Here is a 16,708-nt window from a genome sequence, read left to right as displayed (position 1 = left end):
GCTTTGGAACAAGCATTTTTTTTGGCAGTCAAGTGTTTGACTAAGTGATTTGCATAAGATGTTGTGCTGAGGTTTGTTACACTTAATTTGTATAATGTGCAATATATGGTGTGGGCAAGGGAATATGGTTGGTGAAAAGTAATTATGAGAATGTGTTAATAGCCAAGAGCAGAACATGGCTCTTCAAGGTAGAGATAAATATAAATGACTGTGATATCTTTTTGTGATTACATGCCTGTATAAATTATTAAAATTCAGCGACACTCAATGTAAATAGACGCCACCTAATACATGTAACACCACAATACAGTATAAACTGACGGCAGGACACGCACAAATAGGACAGTAAGGCACAAGCAAAAATAACATACAGTGATGCCAGAAGGGTAAGAGTCACGATGCATCAAAAAGACTCCAATTAGCATGTGCTGAACTAGACTTTACCATAGGAAGTATATAATTCAAGGTAAGCAATAGACAATATTGTTTTAGAACCATGGTCTCCAACCTTTGCTAGCAGTTTAACACTAACTGTAGTTTTCCAAAAACTGGAGAGCAATAGCCTTGCAACCACTGGTTTGTGATAAAATTCAATTTTTCTATGATTGCCAAAATAATTTCTACAGACTATTAATATATTTTCATACACAAAAACTGCTAGTAAATTACAAGGTTCCTGTTGTGCTTACACTTTGCCCTTTACCTATTTTATCTATTCTTTTTCTCTTCTTTTATTTTTTACTTTATGCTTTACATAATTCTAGAATTATCAGACTCACTCTAAAAATTATTTTGATAAAACTGAAGAAATTATATGATTATATGATATATATATACACACAGTCATGGCCAAAAGTGTTGTCATCCCTGAAACTGTTCTAGAAAAAAAAGTATTTCTCCCAGAAAATTATTGCAGTTACACGTGTTTTGTTATTCCTTTGTGTATATTAGAATAACACAAAAAAAAAACAGAAAAAAGACAAATTGGGCATAATTTCACACGAAACTCCAAAAATGTCCCGCACAAAACTGTTGGCACTTTTCGAAAATTGTGGGTAGACAACTTTGTTTTAACCATGTGATGCTCGTTCAAACTCACTTGTGGCAAGAAACAGGTGTGGGCAATATGAAAATCACACCTGAAACCAGATAAAAAGGGGAGAAGTTGACTCAATCTTTACATTGTGTGTCTGGGTGTACCACACTAAGCATGGAGAACAGAAAGAGGATAAGATAACTGTCTGAGGACTTGATAACCAAAACTGTTGAACAATATCAACAATCTCAAGGTTACAAGTCCACCTCCAGAGATCTTGATGTTCTTTGGTCCATGGTGCGCAACATAATCAAGAAGATTACAACCCATGGCACTGTAGCTAATCTCCCTGGACGTGGATAGCAGACAAAAATTGATGAAAGGTTGCAACGCAGGGTAGTTTGTGTGGTGGATAAGCAGCCCCAAAATCAAGTTCCAAAGAAAGTCAAGCTGCCTGGCAGGCTCTGGGTGCATCAGTGTCGGTGTGAACTATACATCTACATTTGAATAAAATGTAAAAAAAATATATTGTCATTATTTACATTTTAAAAAATATAAATAGAAAAATGTTTGGGCACCCTTGGAGATTTGTGTGCTCAGATAACTTTGACCAAGGTTTCAGACCGTAATTAGCCTGTTAGGGTTATGGCATGTTCACCATCATCATTAGGTGATGCAATTTCACAGCTTTATAAAAACCCAACCTCCTTCAACCTTGTGTCAAAAAAACAGCATCCTTGGGTTCTTCTAAGCAGTTACTTAGCACACTGAAAATGAAACTGATAGAGGCCTATAAAGCAAGAGAAGCCTATAAGAAGATAAAGTCTTTTCAAGTTGCCCTTTCCTCAGTTCGAAATGTAATTAAGAAATGGCAGTTACGGGAACAGTGGAGGTCAAGATAAGTTCTGGAAGACCAAGCAAAATTTCAGTGACAACTGCTCGAAGGATTGCTAGACAGTCAAATCAGAACCTCCACTTGAATGTAAAAGACCTTCAGAAAGATTTAGCAGACTCTGGAGTTGTGGTACATTGTTCTACTGCTCAGAACACTTCTCCTGCATCCTCACCATAAAATTCAGATTCAGAAGTATGCAAAAGATCATTTACACAAGCCTGATGCACCTTATAACTGCTCACCTAGTCCATAGGAATTTCTTTATAAGGCCTCTTTCACACTTCAGTTTTTTGCATCAGTTCCAATCCGCCAAAAAGTCAGAGAAGCGGATCCGTTCTCAACTGATGTGAACGGATGGCACAGGATCCGTTTTCAGACGGATCCTGAAAATGAGGAAATTTAAAGGAAACGCTGGCCGGGAGAGAGAGAGAGAGAGAGAGATTTTTTTTTTGTCCGGCACCCAGAAAGAATTTCGGGTTAAATCAGTGTCTGGAGGATCCGCCAGAAAAAAAAACGTTGCAAGCTCCGTTTTGAAATCTTTGAGGATGGTGACGGACAGCAACTTTTGGCGGATCCTCAAAAAAAACGGATGCAACGGACAGCAATCCGTCACAATCCGCCATTAATGAAAGTCAATGGTAAAAAAAACGGATCCTCAAAAGAAAATTGAGGATCCGTTTTTTTCAAAACCTGGCGGATTGTGACTGATTGTAAAAAACTGAAGTGTGAAAGAGGCCTAAGCAAGTACAGTTTATAGCAAGCCTTCATCCAAGGACATGAGGTAACTCACCTATTTTTTTTGCACCTCCTCCTTTTGGAGGTCTTTGTTCCCACCCTGTCTTGTATTTTTGTGAATTATTCTATGTATTAATAAAGTATATTATTTATTTTAGCTAGATTTTCTTTTTGTTTCTTGTGGCAATATTCACAGCTGCTAGGAATTATCTATGGTTACATCATGCATTATGGTATCCTCTCTTATTATGTTTATAGAATACTAATCTTTTGATCAATAACATTTAGACTTCTCGCAAATTGTACATAGTGACTGATGTGTGGTTTGTATTAGTCTAGGGTGTGGTATGTACTCAACTTAAGGATTCCCATGCCCCAGGTAGTTCAATACATATGGAAAATTTGTGAATCCCTTTCATTGTCTCCCAAATGTGTACCTGTGTGTTCGTCACATGACCTACGGCTTGAATTATCACCTGATATTTGACATCCCTAATGTCACTTGACCCATCAAGTGACCATAGATAAGCACCACAGTCTCAATTGCCAATGGTCCTAGCTCCCATTAATCCACTTCTGCCTACAGGTGATTGATTACAGTTCTCCACAACAAAAAAGACAATGTTCATAAGATCTAACTATTGGCTAAATACATTTTTTTTTTACATTTTTTATTGCCTTAATTCTTTCATTTGATATGATCTCAAGCATTTAGCTAGTTTGGCTTTTTTGAATTCTTTTTATGGAACAAAAATACACATCTTGTTAATATCAGTACTTATTTAAGTAATGTAAGTAATCTTTTTTTTTCAATAACATTCATCTTTCAGTTGTATAATAAGTATTAACCACTGTAACTCTATTTTGCAAGAAAAGGTCAATTTTTTCATTTGGAGAAGTCTTTGCTAATCATGTGTGTGCCTGGTTTTGTGAGCTTTCCTGTGGCCAATGTTGGGTATATACGTATAATCAGAAGGTATAAATCTGACTATGGCCACTGTTGGGTATATATAGTCAGAATGTATATGGTATATGACTGTGGCTACAGTCTTGACAGATGATGTGTTTAGGGAAACACTGCAGAATTATATGTACTGAACAGTATGGATTAATTTTATTTTGCCGTGCTTCCTATACAATAAAAAAAAATGCAAGGAATGCAACAAGCTGTTGTCTCTCATCTGGTACATGGCAACGTATGCTGGAGTTAAAGTGTATGTCCGGAAAAGCTCCAGGCAGGGGCTTACCATTGGTGCAATCTGCACAGGGGCCCATGAAGTGAGGGGGCCCATTTGCACCTCTTAAGCACGTGGACTGGTACATTACGATGAGCTATTGGACTGCAAGGGACCCATATACTGCTCTTGCACATGGGCCCCTCTCCGTATGTGCGTGCCTGCTACTGGCTTCAGACATAAGTGCCGATTCATTAAGACTGACATTGAGCATGCTAGTCTTAATGAAAAGCTCTCTGGATTATGATGTACCAAACTGACTAAGAGGAGCACACCACTTAATGATTTTGACACATCTTCTCAAGAGCTGTTACCTCTGTGCTCCTCACCAGAAATCCTACTGCACTTTCGCTGAATTTGTCAGGCGAGTGGGCTATCATGCCCCTTCACGATTCGACTGCTTCCCAGCTTTGCCCATTTAGTGGAACTTATTCAAATTGGAGTGAAAATACCGAAAGTAAAAAAAGTGCTACTTTTCAAAGTATTTTATGACAGTATTCTAAAGTAACAGCTTTGATGAATCACCCTCAAAATCTTGTAACAAATTGCACAAAAACAGATTGCCCTTCATGTGAGCAACACCCATTTAGTAAAGATCATAATACTTGGTGGATTAAAATAAAAAAGAAACAAATAAACCAAAAACTATGAGGAGTTAACAAAAACTGGCTACTTTTGGTCTGTTGACTGGTCATCATTAATCTGTATTTGTAAGTCAAGTCAAAAAGTGGTTCAAAAACAAATGTAAATCTTTCAATTATAGTTCTTTCTCTCTGGAGGTTCCAATCCTATCTTTGGCTTACTGACATCTGAATTAGTCATATGACTGTAGGCATTTCTCAAGCAAAGACACTGGAGCAGATTTATTAATAATGTGTAATTCTAAGACGGGCTCTTCTTATAATGACAGATTTTTCAAAGTGTCTAATGCTTGTTGGTGTATTTTAAGATTTTCTAATCTAAGTTTACACCACTTTTTAGTTGGCTTACTTCTGGCACATTTTTAACACACAGTGTTGGCAATTAAACTATGCCCCTTTTTAGGGAAGCCATACCCCCTCGTGCAGAAAATGCCTACAACACAAATTAAATATTGTACAAATCACGAAAGACAGTTCCTTGATGTAAATTTAACCAGAATTCTAGCGCACTTAGCTCGATAAATCTATTCCATAATTTTGATTTTTAGGGCTCTGCAAAAATACAAATATCAATGATGATAAGAGCAACAAGAAACAACTGTGTGCTATGAGAAAATAAGGTTTCATTTGAATGGTCGTAATATGAAGGATTTTAGCATCTATACTATGACTTCAAGTCAATATTATTTGAGTGGTTGATTATGAGCCAACACATTGGAACTAACAGAATCATCGATCCCTATGATATTTTTATTTTGGGTTGGGATTTGACACCGTTATACTGATGCTAAAAAGCACCCACAGTACAGTCTTTAGGGCGCAGTCAGATGGCCGTATTACTAACGCGAGGCATCACAATCCTCAGACTGGCCGTTGCCTCTCCTGACCTGAGCATGACAGTTGACATGCTGTCAAGCTGAGATCAGGAAAGCCAACGGCCGATCCGAGAATTGCGATGAGATCCTCGCATAAGTAATACGGCTGCCTAACTGCGTCCTTAAAATGAGTGTGTTATTTCAGTTAGATTTTGGTTCAGGTACCATTTTTGGAAAGATTAGTAGATTCTTTAAAAAAATTGAGAACTGTCTAGGGCAACACGGCAACTGATGCGCGACCAAGGTTCGCTCAGTGGCAATGTAACATGGCAGCGCAACACAAGTGAATGGTGTTGCGATGTGATGTTGTGGCCAAAGATGCCATGAAGCCATAGTCTATAGGTGTTGTGTAACTTTTATGTGCTGCTCAGCAATAATAAACTATAAGAGAGTGTGGCAACTTCTTATCCAGCAATGAGAGATTACAATACAAGTGTACGTAATCTTTTGTGGTCCCAATGTTTATTGCCCCTACTGATCAGGCATTTCTGGCTAATTCTACAAATACATGGTATTGTTTAGTGGTCCCTTTATTTTTTTGAGCAGTATATTACAAAATTGCCAGGTGGTTAATATAACACAGTCATTCTCACTGCTCCAATCTTTCTTTCACTTGCCTAAGGGCTCGCTCACACTGGCATATAACTTGGACAAGTGCAATCCAATAAAGAAAATCGGATTGCACTCAGATATTATTCAAAGAGACAGTGCAGATCTGTGTATTTTTCTCAGCTGTATTTGGCATGAGAAAAAAAAATTGCAGCATGCTACGATATGACTCCAAAATCTGATGGGGGTGAGAGAAAAATGGGATCCCAAACTGACCATAAGTCCGGGGTCACCCTTGCAACTGCAATGCGAGAAATTCGTGCGAGTCTCTCGCACCAATATCCGACACCTGACACCAGCACTCGGGACCGGAGCGCTCAGTTGCATAGAAATACATGTAGCTGCACACTCCGGTCCCGAGTGCCAGCAGCAGTGCCACGTATTGATGTGTGACCCCGGCCTAAGAGTGGCATCCGATATTTATGACTACATTACAATTCTGTAAGATGGGTAATGCATACGGACTGCACACGGATGACAAGTGAGAAAAAAATTGTCCCACTTTCCTGGACGATAAATGGGACCAATGTTTATACGCTAGTGAGACTTAACCCAATAACTGCAAATACCCCATCAAAAACAGTGCGGAATCAAGACAGCAGTCTTCAAATGTATAATATCTATACAAAAATGATATTAACACCTTCACGCCGCAGCACTTTTTCGTTATTGCATTTCTGTTTTTCGCTCCCCTTCTTCCCAGAGACATAACTTGTTTTATTTTTCCATCAATATGGCCATGTGAGGGCTTTTTTGTGGGACAAGTTGTACTTTTAAACGACATCATTGGTTTACCATATTGTGTACTGGAAAATAGGAAAAAAATTCCTATTGTGGTGAAATTGCAAAAAAGGTGCAATTCCACAACTGTTTTTTGTATTTTTCACCAAATGCTAAAACTGACCTGTCATTATGATTCTCCAGGTCATTACAAGTTTGTGGATACCAAAGATGCATAAGCTGTTTTTTGTTTAAGTGGTGAAAAAAAATTCAAACTTTGTTGAAAAAAAAAATTGTGCCATTTTCCGAAACCTGTAGCGTCGACATTTTTCAAGATCTGGGGCTGGGTGGGGGCCTATTTTTTTGCGTGCCGAGTTGACTTTTTTTTGCTACGCTGTTTACCGATCAGATTAATTCTTTTCATATCTTGATAGATCGGGCGATTCTGAAAGCGGCGAAACCAAATATCTGTGTTTTTTTTATTTTGAATGAGGTGAATGGGAGGTGATATAAATTGTTATATTTTGTTTATATTTTTAAAAACATGTTTTATTTACAATAGTCTCCATGGCATCATGTGACAGGCGCAGCAGCGATGATGACATTGCTGCTGCGCCGGTCATAGCCGGGTACAATCAAGAAGAAGCAGGGACTGGAGGACGGCAGCGGTGACAGAGCGACGGAGGGTAAGAATGAATGATTTTTTATTTTAAAGGTGGGCGGCAGTACCCTCAGATTTTCCGGTACGCCGTACTGGCGTAAAAAAGGCACTGTAATATATCTATATACAGTATATGTGTCACTAACATCTATATATCTATGTATTCTATGTGTATATATCTATTCTATCCTATTCTAACCTGTCTGTGTGATTTTACTTTATGCGACACATGAATTGCCGACTTTTCAAAGGACTACGATGCGTAAAAATCGGACACCACTCGCATGGTCCGAGTGCTGTGCTATTTTTTTCTTGCACCCATAGGCTTGCATTGGCTAGTCTCAGTCGAGCCTTGTGACAATTGCAGCATGCTGCGATTTTACATGCACGCTGAATACACCCGAGAAAATAAACAGTGATATGATCTGCCCCATGTCTTCTTACATAGCACTCGGCCGTATTCTATAGTAGTGTGACGCCGGCCTAAAGAAGAAGGGGCCGGAGGCATACTTGTAGGCCGAAGCCCACATGACGGTGATTGGGCCAGGAGAGGAAAATAAAGTGGGAAAGGGGGATAGGGGATTGGATCATGAGAGAGTGGGGAGGGGACTGTAAAGGGAGGTATAAAAGGAAGAGTGTGGAAAAAGGGGGGTGGAGTGAAATAGACATTTCTGGGGTTAGGGATTAATTAGGTAATGTGAAAGAGCTATTATCCCGTTTGGAGCGTGGGTCGAGAACAGGAAATAGGATATGCCCAACTACAGCATGGTTAGCGGATCAGGTTAGCCTGGCAGGGATGCGAAGCATTGCTAGGAGCACTTGCGCAGGAAGTGAGTCAGTGCAAAGAGGGATATCGCTGTCGGTTCAGACAGAAAAGGAAAAGTTGTATAAGGTGAAACTAGGTGATATAGCAAAAGGGGAGGTATTTCAAGAAGGAGATAAAAGAAAAAATTTGGAAGGATGAGTATGTGGAGATATTTTCCCTGTTACCATTAGAGAAGTTTAATCTTGATAGGGGAAAAAGGGACGACAGCAAAAATGAGGAGGAAGAAAAACGGAGATGGCATTTGATACCACAGACTTTTATAAACTGGCTTTAGGCATTTGCGATTTTAGCAAGCCTAATCGGCGAAAAGTCTCCTCAGACCTGTTCCCCACTTTTTTGCTATATGGACGCTATAGGGGAGGCATATAGGACTTATGGGGGACAAACCTGGCTTTGTTAAGATGAACAATTTAGGCAAAGGAAGGTGGTACACCCTAGTATTAGGTGGGAACAAAAGGATATTGGACTATGGTTAAAGATTATGGCTCCATATAGATATGGGCAGTCCCTTCTTGGGGGAACAGGTGGGGGAAACCATAACGGATTTTGGGGAGTCAGTGGTCAGGGGTCACATGGAGAAAAAGAAAAATTGGGAGCATGTTGGCAATTTAATGAGGGGTAAAGTAAATATGGATCCAGTTGTAAATTTAGCCATGTCTGCTCACATTGCAATGGGTCATCCCATGGGGCAGACAGATGTTTAAAAATGGGAAGGGAAAAGGTGTTAATGTCAATAAAAAAGGGGGAGAAGCCCGTGAATCTTCTTGCAATTGCCCCCTTTCTAAATAGATTTCTGGACAGAGTAAGGGCTGATTGTATTTTACAAGGCTTTAAGGAAGGTTTTAAAATCCCCTCTACAAAACACCAATTTCGGTTTTCATTAAAGAATTTAAGGACTGCATTTTCACATCTATGGGTGGTTACTGGTTACAAAAAAATCAGAAAAAGAGGTACAGCTTGGGCGTATGATGGGCCCTTTTCAAAACAATCCAGGGGAGGATGTGATTTTATCACCATTGGGAGTGGTACCCAAAAAGGAGCCGAATAAATTTCCCCTTATCCATCACCTTTCGTACCCGAAAGTATTGTCAGTTAATGATATAATGGACCCAGATTTGTGTTCGCGGCTTACATATCAGTGGATGAGGCTTTCAGATGGGTGAGATGTTACGGGAGGGAGTGGTACGCTATTAGCTTCCAGTTCATCCAGAGAGCCCATAGGCGTATATCATTATACCAGAAAGGAATACTGGAAGAATTCTTTTTTGAAGCCTGCAGTACTATATGACATAGAATTTGTGCAAAATGAATTACGTTAATTGGCTATTTATATAGATTCGTTATAATTCTATCTTAAACAATAAAATGTTATTTAAAATTTCCCCTCTAACAAAGCTTTGACTTTTGATTTTTTTATGACTCCCAACTTCTCTTTTGCCCATGATTTGTATATAATTATTGATGTATACACTACAAGTATGACTGCGTCTGTTGCCTATAAACGCCTGTTCTTCCTCCTCTGTTACCCAGAGGACGGTACACATCAACAATTGACATGAGGAACGTGGACTAAGCATGGTGACCCACAAGTTACAGATACAAGGGATAGCAACAAATATAGCCAAGATAGACACAGGACCAGAGCAGAAGGAAAAGAGGAGAAGGTTGCAGCTTCACACGTGACACAGATCGGCTAACTGGGAGAGACAGAGACACACAACATCTACTTACTATCATCTGCACGAACGGTGAGCAGTGAGAAATAAACAACAGTAAGTAATTCAATACATATAGGTCTTCCAGCCTGCTCAGGACAGTTTTTGTTCTTTATTGTCCGTTTTGCTTTGTTATTTATAAGACTTAATGGGCCAACATATTCACCAACTGGCTTACCAAACCAATTACTACACTGTACAATAATTATTTGGAATATATATAATATGCAATGAAGTCAAGTCACAAAGCAATGAGATTCAGTCACTTGTAATGGAGATGACTATATTGAATAATAAATTGTTTAATTTTTTTCATAATACATATACAACCCCTAAACAACTGAATGAACATCCTCCAAGGCAGGTGATTACATAATTTTTGCCAGGGGATGTATGATAGTAAGGAATATTATTTCAGAACTACGGCGGCTGAAATATTAACTCAACCTTAAGAAAAAGGCAGTACGTCTTCTTTTAATGGCAGCTATTCATCTAATATATAAAGCTGAATGTGTGTGTTTGTGTATGTTTGTATGTATGTATGTGTGTCTGTCCAGGATTCGCTTCTGCACCGTCGCAGCTACAGCCACAAAATTTTGCACAGTCACCCGTCTGGTCCCAGAGAGCGTCATAGGCTATGTTGTGAGGTGAAATTTGAACCCCGCGCGTTCCAATTCACCAAACAATTTTGCCCCTAGGTACATAATGGGAAAAAGTGTATGTATGTATGTATGTGTGTATGTCCGGGACTGGCATGTGCACCGTCGCAGCTACAGCCACAAAATTTTGCACAGTCACACGTCTGGACCCCGAGAGCGTCATCGGCTATGTTGTGAGGCAAAATTTTAACCTCGCGCATTCCAGTTCACCAAACAATTTGGCCTATTATTCTTATCATTTCTATGGTGTTATCGTCCTTCTGTAAAGCTGGAAATAACACAATTTATTACCGTGCCAATACAGACCACCCTCTGACACAGACTGCAGGGAGAGCCCAGTATCACACAGGATAGGATTATATACACGGCTCAGCAGTCAGTATCACACAGCAGAGGATTAGACGCATGGCTCAGCAGTCAGTATCACACAGGATAGGATTAGATACACAGCTCAGAATAGATACACGGCTCAGCAGACAGTATCACACAGGATAGGATTAGATACACAGCTCAGCACACAGTATCACACAGAATAGTATTAGATACACGGCTCAGCAGACAGTATCACACAGAATAGGATTAGATACACGGCTCAGCATTCAGTATCACACAGGATAGGATTAGATACACTGCTCAGCAGTCAGTATCACACAGGATAGGATTAGATACACTGCTCAGCAGTCAGTATCACACAGGATAGGATTAGATACACAGCTCAGCACACAGTATCACACAGAATAGTATTAGATACACGGCTCAGCAGACAGTATCACACAGAATAGGAATAGATACACGGCTTAGCAGTCAGTATCACACAGGATAGGATTAGATACATGGCTCAGCAGTCAGTATCACACAGGATAGGATTAGATACACTGCTCAGCAGTCAGTATCACACAGGATAGGATTAGATACACGGCTCAGCAGTCAGTATCACACAGGAGAGGATTAGACACATGGCTCAGCAGTCAGTATCACACAGGATATGATTAGATACACAGCTCAGCAGTCAGTATCACACAGGATAGGATTAGATACACAGCTCAGCAGTCAGTATCACACAGGATAGGAAAAGATACATGCCTCAGCAATCAGTATCACACAGGATAGGATTAGATACACAACTCAGCACACAGTATCACACAGAATAGATTTAAATACACGGCTCAGAAGACAGTATCACACAGAATAGGATTAGATACACGGCTCTGCAGTCAGTATCACACAGGATAGGATTAGATACACGGCTCAGCAGTCAGTATCACACAGGATAGGATTAGATACACGGCTGAGCAGTCAGTAACACACGTTAGGATTAGATACACAGCTCAGCAGAAAGTATCACACAGGAGAGGATTAGGTACACAACTCAGCAGATATTATCACACAGGATAGGGTTAGATACACAGCTCAGAAACAGGATGTGCCAAAGGAGAGGACATTTTCATTCCAAGAATTCCACTCATTCCATCTGATTTGTTTTTTTATTTTAAACGCCTCCAGTTTCCAGTTCAACTGCTATTTGCAATGTCCATTAACAATGCTCAGGGACAGGCCTTGAAACTAGTAGGGATCGATTTGCAATCTCCATGCTTTTCTCATGGTCAACTTTACGTGGTCTGTTCAAGAGTTGGAACTGCCAAAAATCTGTTCATCTTTGCACCGAAAGGAAAAATCAAAAATCTTGAATGAGTTGAAAATAAAATACTATCAATACTTGGGTAATCGTTTAGTTAATTTGTGTTGCAAATCTGTAGTGTTGAATATATGATGTCAAAAATGTTTTTATGTGCAATATAATCATTATAATTTGTTATAACTAACCACAGTTGGTTACTATGCCCAGGCAATGCTGGGCTCTTCAGCTAGTTGAGGATATAAAGTAAACCCTATGTAGGACCTTTTACCAAGCCCAAATTTTATAGGGGAGTTAATGACGAGATATATTTGGTTTAATGTGAGTAGAAAGGATCTGGGTATCTTTTAGGTCTTAAATGGGATTCTACAACAAAAAAAAATGCTAACACAGCCAGAGATGGAGGTGCCTCCGGTAGGTTCCCAAACCATAGAATGTGATATAGAAGACCGGGCACACTCTCTTGAATTACATACAGTACACATCACAAACATTTCAGTCTGTCAAGACCTTCATCAGTGTGCAAATAGATTAGCCTTGATATGTGCAGTAGGCACAAATATAATGGTAGGCAATAGAACAGGTATAGTGGTGGCACGATGGTTTCCTCATATGGAGGATCAGAAAGGGTGTGAGGGGGCGTATATTCCTCGGGACGCAGTGTCCACCACTTGTCACGGAGTAACTGGGATTCTATACCGGTTATACAGACAGTAAAAACAATCATGGCACTAAACTTTTTAGCAGCTTGTCGAGGGTAAATGTCTCATCATAGGGCAACTGCTTTGCGGTTTCCTTGGCATATTAAATCACATGCGTTGGTGCACCAGGCACAGCCTCAAACTTATGTACGGTGTATTTACTGTGCAAATAGAAGTGATGATAATTAAAGAAAAGTGGTTCTTGAAAGATTGCATTGTGCTCCCTAATTCTGCTGATTGACAAAAGTCATGGAAATTAATCCCCCACTGATCAAAATACTAATGACCTTTTCATTAATATTTTAAAGGAATCTGTCACCAGGTGATTGCTACCTAATTTGAGAGTAATATAATATAGGAGCAGAGTCCCTGATTCCAGTGATATGTCACTTACTGGTCTTCTTGCTGTAGTTTTCAAAAAATCAATGTTTTATTAGCAGGAGACAATCACTCTAGTATACCTGCTGCCAGGTAGTCCAAACTCGCCCCCACCACTGATTGACAGCTTTCTGTGTACACTGGACATGGTCTGCCAATCAGTGGTGTGGGCGGGGTTATACAGTGCTCAGCATTCAAAGAACTGCTAGATCTGCAGCAGATAAAACAATTTTTTATCAAAACTGCAGCACCTAGTGACACATCACTAGAATCAGAGTCTGTTTCTATATCATGCTATTTTCAGATGGGGTAGCAAAAAGCAGGGGACAGATTCCCCTCCACAACATACTATATATGACACAATAATTTCATTAGCAAGCCAGACCATTGCACAAACATACATTCATATAGATAAGAATAGATAAATGAAAAATATTGTATTAAAAAGCTTAGATTTTTCTGAACCTTTACCCATAGCAGTATTATACAAAAAGTATTTCAATTATCTGCACTGAATAGGTTGTCAATGCATACACTGCTTTATCATACCTAGCTGCTAGGCTTTCTACAAAACAAATAACAGCTTAGCAAAATCTTACTAGCTTTCAAAAAAGGAAAAATACTTGGAGAATTTTTCCAAAACATTTCATTTCAGTCAAATACATTTGCCAAAAGCCGCAGGTACTGTAATTTTTCCTGAAAACATATATTATATAACACTTTGAGGTCTCCTAGGACTGTAACCCAGACCTTTCAATCTCTATAACGTAACCACAGCTAATGTGATCTCATCATAGAAACAGAGGGTAGCAATTTTCAACAGCCCATTTCTGATAAACTTTTTTATGTTTTTTAAAAATAAAAAAAACTCAAAAAATTATCTTTTTTCATCATTTGTGACCAGGCAGACCATTCTTTGTAGAATACTGACTCAAACTGATGGTGTCACTGCTAGAGGTAACATTATCCTGCTGTGACCAAGATGTGCAATGTTAAAAATATTCCATTAAGCCTTCCGGCCCTAATCTTATACTTGCTGGAGGCAAAGGGGGCTAATTATGGCCTGTGTTTGGGGTACATACAGCCTAATATTTAACTTTTATTGACTTTTTATGGGAAAAAACAGAAAAAAAAACAATTCTGCTGTTGCTTTTTGACATTTTAGATTTTAGTCTTTTCATTTGCTGCACAAATAAAGGGTTAAAGCACCACTCTAGTATTTTTTTATGTCAGCTCTGGAGTGGTATCACTAATCCATGTTCCATCCTTCTCCTAGTATTAAACTCATGAGTTGCCATCTTCAGCTCTTCCCAGCTCCGCTCTGCCAGCTTCTGACTAACCGAAAGTGATTCTATGAGAGCCAGAACAAGGCTCTCATAGGCTTATATTGAGAAGTGACTTCCTGCTCGCCCACCTAAAACTGGAGTAATGCAGCAGGCTCACAACCTGCAGAAGATGACCGAAGTGCCGCTAAAAACAGAAGAAAACAGCGGCTGATGAGCATATTACCAGGTGCAGGGAACTTATATTAGTGACACCATTCCTGAGGTGAAATAAAAAACAAATCCAATACCTATGACTTTTTGGTTACTCGCTTTTTATTACACTTTTTGGGAGGTGGAATTAACAAGTAATTTGGGATATTTTCATAAACACCGCTTCACTATTCAGAAAAGTCAAATGCCACTTTATTCTGCAGGTGGATATGATAATAAAAATAGCTAATTTATTTCTTTTTTGTATCTTTTATAACTATTGAACAAAAACACATTTTAAAGGAAAACATTTTTTTGGTAACCATTTTATGAAGGCCATAACTTTTTCGTTTCCCGTACACAGAGTTGTGTGAGGGTTTATTTTTTTGCAGTAAGGCTGTCATTTTGACTGGAGCCAAATTTAGGTAGTACTGTATGACTCTGGCATGATCTATTAGGAGTTTATCTATCACAGACAAAGAGGTCATTGTTAGGCCACACCTTGACATAGCAATAATCAGCACCCTGCAATTGCACAACAGTCAGCATGGAGTGACAGATGGAGGGATCTCCTTCTGCCACACTCCTTAAAGGCAGTGGTCACTTGTATTTACTCTGTTATGTAAAGCGTTAATTAAGCTGTTGCTAACACTTAAAGCAAACCTGTCAGCACGGTTGTGCTCAATAAACTACAGACATGTCAGGTCGGTGCCGTCATATTGATTAAAATGACACCTGGGGTGATGAAATCCGTCTTGTGGTTGTTATTTAATCCGTCTTGTGGTTGCTGTAGTTTGAGCCTTGGGGCGGCCTGTGGGGGGAGTCTTTACGTGGTGATCTGCTTACATATTCATCTCTATGGGCTTATGACAGGTCACTGATCCTGCACGAGAATCTCATTAACTGAAAACTACAAATAAAGATTAAACAACCACAAGATGGATTTCATCAACCCAGGTATCATTATAATCAGTGTAACGGCGCCAATCTGACACTGTCTGTAGGTTACTGAGCACACACCTGCTAACAGGTTGCCTTTAATTCTCTCTATTAAATGTGGAATTGAATGCTGTTGGCAAAAGTAGCTATGGGATCAAGATCTTACGGTTAATATACACTGGCTTTTCACATCCTAATGGAAAAGTAGCATATCCATTAGCACTCGAAAAGCCTACGAGTTGAAGGCATGTGGTTAAATATGTTATTTCATGGTCTATTAGTTAGTATAGATATTATGTACAGGGGTCTCCTTCTTGCTCAAGACCTCACATCTATGATTCAAAACAGAAAGCTACTTTGTAATAGAGTTGCTCCAGTTATCTTGGACTCCACCTATTCAAGACCTTACACATCAATCACTTATTAATATAGCATGGAAAAAATAAAGGAAAGGGGGCCATGGTTGAAACATTAAAATATGAAGATTTAACTAATTCAGAGAGAAGTGTGTTTAATAGGAAACTAAAGACAAGAACAAAGTGATGACAATCTGAAGTTAGATGGAAGAATAGAAGCAATACCAGAAAATCATCTTAATTTACTAAAAGATTACTAGACGACTGAAAATACTTCCAGTAGATCAGGTTGAAAAATAAAAGTAAGCGAATGTAAAAAACATAACTGTACTAAAAATATATATACAGTATATACTGTATGACTGCAGATAAAAATAAATAGGTATTATAAATGCAAACGTATTGGGCAAAGTATTTGGTAGTTTGTCGTTCATGTCCTGGTCTTATACAGTATGTCATGAACCATGCTGTTAAATTGTTATGCATCATCCGCATAGAAATGATATTACATTGAAGTATGTATGGCTCCATTGGATATGAGCACACTGGTAGATATTTGTAACAGAGACTTTTCTTTACTGTGTCCTACTTGCATTATTTTCCGTAATATAAAACA

General features: G+C 39.0%; 1 protein-coding gene across 1 annotated transcript in view; it reads right to left on the bottom strand.

Annotated features, from left to right (window-relative positions):
• The window catches only part of UNC13A (unc-13 homolog A), a 271,371-nt gene that overhangs the window by 41,083 nt on the left and 213,580 nt on the right, over positions 1-16,708 (bottom strand). The window lies entirely within an intron of this gene.

The sequence above is a fragment of the Dendrobates tinctorius genome, unplaced genomic scaffold (assembly GCF_039654945.1).
Source record: "Dendrobates tinctorius isolate UK_male_01 unplaced genomic scaffold, ASM3965494v1 ptg000011l, whole genome shotgun sequence".
Classification (NCBI taxonomy): domain Eukaryota; kingdom Metazoa; phylum Chordata; class Amphibia; order Anura; family Dendrobatidae; genus Dendrobates; species Dendrobates tinctorius.
The sequence above is the reverse complement of the archived record's forward strand: the minus strand, read 5'-3'. Positions and strand labels throughout refer to the sequence as shown.